At 45.4% G+C, this 7,731-nt stretch overlaps 1 long non-coding RNA gene across 1 annotated transcript; it reads right to left on the reverse strand.

The window, feature by feature from the left end:
• Positions 1-1,752: 1,752 nt before the first annotated feature.
• Positions 1,753-6,621, reverse strand: LOC111838549 (uncharacterized). The gene is made up of 3 exons (XR_002836899.2): positions 6,570-6,621; positions 4,474-4,590; positions 1,753-2,339 (listed from the first exon to the last, which is right to left on the reverse strand). It is a non-coding gene; the product is annotated as an uncharacterized lncRNA (long non-coding RNA).
• Between the last annotated feature and the right edge of the window lie 1,110 nt (positions 6,622-7,731).

A 7,731-nucleotide genomic window follows, 5' to 3' on the forward strand; every position in this document is an offset into this window, starting at 1 on the left:
TTTGCATACATTGTCACCCGAAGGCTACAGTGCTTCCATGATGTTGAGCACTGCGAGAACATTCACAGAACATTCTAGCTGTGTTTGTGGGTGAGCTGGGGTTAAAGCTCTTCCTGGACTAGTTGCTTAGCAGCACCATAAAGTCCTGTTTTACTGCAGTCATTTATTACAGCAGTCCCAAAAGTGACTGGGAGGCATTTTTAGGAGAAAATGACTGAAAGCGCCCCCAATTTGATCAATATTACTGTGATGAGATTCAGTGGAGGCTGAAATGTGTGTTTCCAGTGGATGTGGACAGCTGATGATAGTATTGAGAATTTCATTCTTCTTTGTATGTAATTTTAGCACAGAGGAAATGCTGATGGTTTGCTAGACTGACCAGTAGAGAAGGAAGTTTTACCATCAGGCTTGTTGATGTGCTATGTGCCTCATTTCTTACTTACTAAACTCATAGAAAGCAACATTATATATTAAAGCTACACTGGGGATGAAGCGTTAGCTTGTTACTGTTTCCACAGGCAGATGGCTTTGTTGATATTGTGTAATATCTGTGGTCTAGCAAATATTCACAAGACTGACTGGCATGGAAACTGTGGAGAAAAAACTGTCCTCTTCTCATTTGCGTGCTACGAAGCCTGCATTTTTGGGGGGTGAGGGGTGGGAGTCATACATGTGTTTGTCAGATGCTTATCTAGTTTTTATAAGACTTTCCTCCCCCATGAATATAAACCCCTGCCTGTATGACATCATTCTTTCCTAATTTATTTTAGGCATTTGAATTATGCTCTGTGTAATTAATGTGCTGAACTGAATAACATTGATACAGCTTGTTAAAACTGCTGAGTGTACTGATCCACAGACCATCTCTCACAGAGCTATCACAGTCTGTTGTTATGTTTGGGAGTCTCTCTTGGGGCTGTGAGTTTTTTATGCATTGAATGTGGGGCCTACATTTCCAGCAGTTGAATTAAATTTTCTTGGTATACTTAAAATGCACTGCAAGTTTCCCTTGTTTTTGTGTATCCCACTTGCTAATTTCAGCTGGCACAAATTACTCTAATTAAACTATAAATGACCAAAGTTTGGTTTTTCTGTATTGCTATCATAACAAGATTGACACCATTGCACTTTTTAGACACCAGTCCATGTTAGAAAGGTTTTCACAGCTCAGAGGTGGGAATGTTGACCTTTGAAGAATTTAAAATCTCCCCATGGGATGTACTATTTCCTCAGCAGGGGTGGAATTTGTCATTCAGATTGTTCCAAAGTTAAGGGCACATCTGCTAGTCAGAAAGAGGAGTGCTGTTGATCGCAGGCTGTCACTCAGGCTGAGTGAATCACTTGTACTAAGACATCCTTTACAGACTCAGTCAGGAAGGTGGCTCTGGATTTGCAATCAACAGCACCTAAATTAGCATAAAATGGTTAAAACTGTTCCCACTCTGTTCCCTTGGCTGTACATCAGAACTAAACCACATTTGTGCTCTGGGTTTTATGACGGGAGAGCTGGCCTCACTGTCTGCACAGTGTGGGGGTGGGGGTGGGGGGGTAATTGTAAAAACTCATTAATATGTGGCCCTCTCCACCTGCAGGGATCACTACCCCCCGTTTATCACTTCCAACTACGCCACCTACTCTTGATTGAGCAGGAAATTAGTGCCCCTTAACTAGCCCCCTCCATAAGGGATCACCCTGCACTGGAAGTGTTTAAAATAAATGAACCGCTGGAGGTGCAAAAGCAGTGGACACAATACTTTATTTACAGGATTGTCACAAAAACCATTAAAACTGGATCCATATCCTCACATATACTGAGATTGTCACATTACAAAACACTCTCCGTGCCATAAAATTAATCTTAGCGGCAGAGAGATCCACCTTACGACTTCCGGGGTGGTATCCTTCAAACCTGGGTTAATCTACTCCCAAACCCCCTTATAATCAACACAGAAATCACACTCATGCAATATCGCACGGAAAAGCACTCCTGATCCTGAAATGTTACAATAGCACAAACATGCAAAGTACTGAGGATAGGATCCCCCCCTCCCCCAATGGGCAGATATTACTGTGCACCCACTTTCAAAACCTTTTGCCGAAGCAGTGATTCACAGGCACGGAAAAGTAAACAATGTAACACATAGCCTTATCATAAACCTGGGAAAAACAGTGGTTGTACTGTAAGGAAATCAACCAAAAGATCGTGAGATGCATCCGAAGCAGGCCTCGCTGGAAAGAGCTCCGTCGCAGAAGCCAAGCCCAATGTAGTCCTCAACTCTACTGGAGATCCACTCAGGCACGCAATGCTCATGCTGGCCTTCACCGTACAGCAACGACACCTAGATAGGGAGAATAGCAATAGCTTTTCTAGTACACTAAACAATTACACCATTGTCACGTCCCGCTTCCCTTCTGCACACCTTCATCCAAATGACACCACAAGCAAGATTACCTACCAGAATTAACTCAGTGTCATTCACACACACCAGCCGCACACTAACCCCGGATCCACACAGACCAAAAAAATCACAATGCACACCACACATAAGATCACAATAATTCCACAGTAACCAACACAGTACCAAACGATTCAAACCTGCCGCAGCTTCACTCCTTCCGACTGCCCCTGCTTGCAGCTGAATTGAAACGCCTTTGAACGACCAGAATTACCATCATATAGTGTATACTCTTCTCACTCACTCCTGGGTTCTAAAGTCCCACTCGTTACATCCACCCCGGCACTCAAAGGTCACCATCCTAGTGACCTATCTTTCCCACTCCTTGGAAAGTACCACCAGCTGAGTGGTTAGGAGACCAAATCCCATCCATACCAACCAGGTACTACACTACTGATCGAGGCAGGTTAAACGGATTAGAATGATACCCTGCTGTAACACAAGCAGACCGGCAGACCTCTCCCATGCCCTGTTCCTTTTTGACCCCGATACGCCACCACCGCCTCCAACTGCCCTCGTGCATCCTTATAGACTGAGGCCAGATGTTTCTGATGCGCGGTAATCCAATCACCAGCCTCAACCCCAACTGCCTCTTCCTGCTCCATCCCTAAGAGAGCATCAATAGGTAGCTGGGGTTTCTGACCAAACATCAATTCATATAGTGAGTGACCTATCGAGTGATGAACAGTGGTATTGTACGCAAACAATACCTGAGGTAAGTGCACAGGCCACCATCTCTTCTTTTCAGGAGACAGGGTACGCAAGAGATTGTGTAAGGTCCTATTAAATCTTTCGCACTGCCCATTTCCTGTAGGGTGATATGGGCTAGTGCGAGACTTTTCAACCCCATACATCAGTATGAATGCGCCTTGGAACCCCAAATGTATAAAACCACTTCTCCGTCAGCACTCGTACCATAGTACTTGCTTTCTGGTCCGGTGTGGGGTATGCTTGTGTAAACTTAAAAAAGACATCTGTAATCACCAATAGGTTTTCAGACCCATCACTGGCCTGCTCTAATGTTGTAAAATCCAAAGCTAGGACCAACAACGGTTTTGAAGCCATCAGGCTGCCCATAAATGTCCTTACCTTAGGTTGAACCACATTGGCTGCTACACACCGAGCACAATTCTGACACCACTGTTCAATATCTCGATGCATAAATGGCCAATAGCCACATTGTCAAACCAGGCTAGTGGTACGTTCCACGCCTTGGAGCCCATGATTATCATGGAGTCTAGTCAATATTGCTGTTTGTAAAGCCTGGGGCACTAGCAATTGCAAAACCTGCTCACCCCCACCCGGCACCTGGACGGCTTGATACAACACCCCCTCGTTCTCCATGATTCGAGCCCATTGCCTAACTAATTCTATAACAGTGGGGGATTCCTGGATCCTCTCCTTTCCTGTGGGGGCAAAGCCCCTCTGCCAGTAGCGCATAAAAGCACTAATCACAGGATCTATAGATTGCAATTTCCTCAAATCAGCCTTATCCCGATTCAAGACAGCATCTACCACTGATCTTGAAATCGAACAGGGCCAGCTGTGAGGCCCAACGATGTTTTACCGCCCCAAGCTCGCAGTCTGCAGATAACAAAGGGGATTATTGTCCGTAAATACCATGAATGAAGTACCCAAAAGGTATTCACGGAATTTTTCTGTAACAGCCCACTTCAAGGCAAGCAACTCCAATTTCATTGCACTATAATTTAACATATTCTGCTGTCGGTCTCAAACCTCGACTAGTGTATGCAATTAGACGTCGTTGCCCCTCTTGATCCTGAGAGAACACTGCACCTAATCCCAAATTACTAGCATGAACCTCCAACACAAAAGGCTTCAAATAGTCAGTATATCCTAACGGAGCACTAACTAACCTGCCCTTCAATGTCTGTAAAGCCTGTTCATAACTCTCATCCCAATGATCCTGAAAAGAACCATTGGGTTGAACTTGTGTTTTCCTCCGCCCCGGCTGCAGCTTTGCCCCCAGTTTATGTACTGTAAAGGGGCCACATACCTCGCAAACGGTGATAGTATGATGCAAAATCTAAAAATGATGGCAGCTGAACAACCGTTGTTGGAGTCCGCTACTCCTTCAACGCACGGATCTTCTCCGGGTCTGTCGTCACACCAGCTGCAGAAATGACATGTCAAAGATACTTAACTTCGGGTTGAAAAAACTGGCACTTACTAAACTTCTGTTTCAGCCCCTGTTGCTGGAGTCGCTTCAGGACCAGCACCAACCGCTGAAGGTGCTCATGAAACAATGTGGAAAAAACCACCACATCATGTAAATATAGTACTAAAGACTGAAAGCTTTGATCACCAAAAATCCTTTCCATGAAACGCTGAAACGTCCCAGGTGCATTGCACAAACCAAATGGCATTCGATTAAACTCAAAAGTCCAAACGGCGTGCAAAATGCGGTTTTGGCTTTATCTCGCTCAGCAACCGGCACCTGATTATACCCACTGGGAAGATCTAGTGTTGAAAACCATTTGTCTCCAGAAAGAGCATCTAGGGACTCTTTAATCCGAGGCAACGCATATGCATCCCTTCTTGTTTTAGCGTTCAATTGGCGATAATCCACACAAAGGCGTATAGTACCATCCTTCTTCTGGACAACCACAATTGTAGATGAATATGGGCTACAACTAGCATACACTACCCTATGCTCTAACAACCCCTGAATATGAGCCTTCACCAGGTCGTACTGTGATGGGGAGAGGCGCCGATAATGCTACCACACTGGCACATCATCCACCACTGGAATCTCATGTTCAATCAAATTAGTACAACCTATATCTCCTTCTCCAGAACTGAAAATGTCATGGTACCACTCCAACAAGGCTCTAGCCTCCCTCTCTTGCGTCAGGGTCAGATTAGGCTGTCACTTCAGCCAAGCCTTGTACAACCTGAGGCATTGACTCAATAGCATGTATATATGCTACCTGACCACAATAATCCTCTTGCTCCTGGAACCCAATAGGTTGACTAGTCACCTGAACTTCAGCCACATGCAGATCTCCTAACACCATTTTAGGTGCCAACCAAACATCTTGCAGACCTACATTGACTACCGGGACACAAACGTTGCCATCACCCATAGGGAGCAATGCACTAGGAACAAGCAGACCTGAAGGCAATTGATGTCCACAGGGTCCAGCAAAGTAGAAGAAACCATAGGAGCCAGCCCTTGTCGGCACGCTGCTTTCACTAACTTAAGGGACCCAGCAGGGACACACACTGAAGACCCTGGGGGCACCACAACCTTACCCAAAACCCCAGAGTCAGACACCCGATCAAAAGTTTCACAATCTGCCAGCACCTGCTGCCATACTTTACCTGCCATCTGAACAGACGGAGAGTGACACAATGTGGCCCCATGCGCTTGGAAAAGCTCCTCATAGCAACCACTCAGGACATTCATGCCTAAAAGCCCCGGCACAGACTCTTTACGCTGTCTAGCTCCTACATCAATTGGATCTTTCACTACTAACACTCCTCTCTGAGGCAGCACCTTGCCCATAACATCCACGTCCAGTTCCACATAACCCATATAGGGGATGTCTAATCCATTAGCAGCCTTCAACTGCAACCAACTACACGGCTGTATCTGACCCTGAAGCTGGGACTGAAAGTGTCTCTTAAAAAATGTCTCTGTCATAGTCGTCACCATTGACTCAGTGTCCAGAAGAGATGGAACCACTACGTGCCTCCACTACCGGACATTAGCCAATCAACATAGAACACGACACAGATGGTAACGGTAACTTTTGCAGTGAGCCTATATGGCCCCCTCCCAGCACCTGGCTCCCAAAACCGGAGGGCACTAGTTTTCCAATGGCCTTGACGCAATAGCCCCAGCCTCGATACGGTTTTGACCAACGATATCTCTCCTTCCCTGTAACGGTACACATCTTACATTGTACCGCAGCACAAATAATTCAACATGCAAAGTACCTGTGGCCACCATGCAGGCTGAAGATAGGATCCCCCCCTCCCCCCAACTGCCGCAACGGGCAGATATTACTGTGCACCCACTATCAAAACCTTTCTGCGAAGATCACATAAGATCACAATAATTCCAACGCAGTACTGAACGATTCAAACCTGCCGCGGCTTCACTCCTTCCGACTGCCCCTGCTTGCAGCTGAATTGAAACGACTTTGACCGACTGGAATTACCGTTAAATATACTCTCCTCACTCACTCCTGGGTCCTAAAGTCCCACTCGTTACAAATACCTCAGGTTCAACAGACTTACTGTATTCTGTGTAGAACATGAATTCAGAGGAATTTACCATGAAGTTTAATACTGGACAATTCAGTACAAGGCAACTGAGGACTGGGGCCAGCTGGCTTTAATAATGTAGACTGTAGGACATTTTGGCAGCCATCCTGTTTCTGTGCAGGACTGAATGCATAGACAGAGGTGAATGCATAGACAGATACAGGGAAATGCCTCAGATCTGCAAGTTAGCCAGGTATTATCACAACAGCAGACAGTGCTGTCAGACTTTGCATCTTGGTTGGAGTTGGATTTCGGTTCTGGATCTCAGCTCTTAATCTTGGTTCTGCAGCGCTTCACCTCCATGTTTGTTGTGCTACTCCATATGAACCCAGGAGAACAGAGGTATGAGTTTGAGTAAAAGGGCCCCTGTGTTCCTGTGTGCCACACTGAACCTTACAGTGGGAAACCTATCATTGGACAGGCCAGCTGGGAGATACACACACACAGCTTGACTTTTAAACAAATGCAGGGTTATCATTATAAAGTTAATTATAAGCTGTACGAGACACATGAAACTGGATATTCTGCTGGCCTTCCTTAGCTAAATAAGCCCTGACTTTGCCTTTGGGTTTTTCTTGAGAATGGAAGTAATTACTAAAACCTATTTATCCATGGAAACCACTGCCAAAATATTGCTACAAACAAGGTCAGAGCTCACACAGCATTAGAAAGTGTGATGCTGCCTTGCTGTGAGTCTGAGCAGTGTGTTTCTGTGCTGCTATAAACTGCATTTGCTGTGTGAAACACACAGACACTCTTTCAAAGCAGTTTACCATTTTATTTAGTTCTAACCGAGGGGCCTGGTCCTCTAAGGATGGCACTGTAGAATCCGTTTGGACCTTGAAATGATGTTAGGTATATTTCTCCTGTGCTCCCTTGTTTAAACAAGCCCCAACACTGATACCAGGAAAGAACACTCAGCTTTTGTATTGCTCCTGTTCCTTTTACTTTTACTAGCCTCTAGCTAGTATGATGTTAGGGG

The sequence above is a fragment of the Paramormyrops kingsleyae genome, unplaced genomic scaffold (genome assembly GCF_048594095.1).
Source record: "Paramormyrops kingsleyae isolate MSU_618 unplaced genomic scaffold, PKINGS_0.4 ups133, whole genome shotgun sequence".
Lineage (NCBI taxonomy): Eukaryota > Metazoa > Chordata > Actinopteri > Osteoglossiformes > Mormyridae > Paramormyrops > Paramormyrops kingsleyae.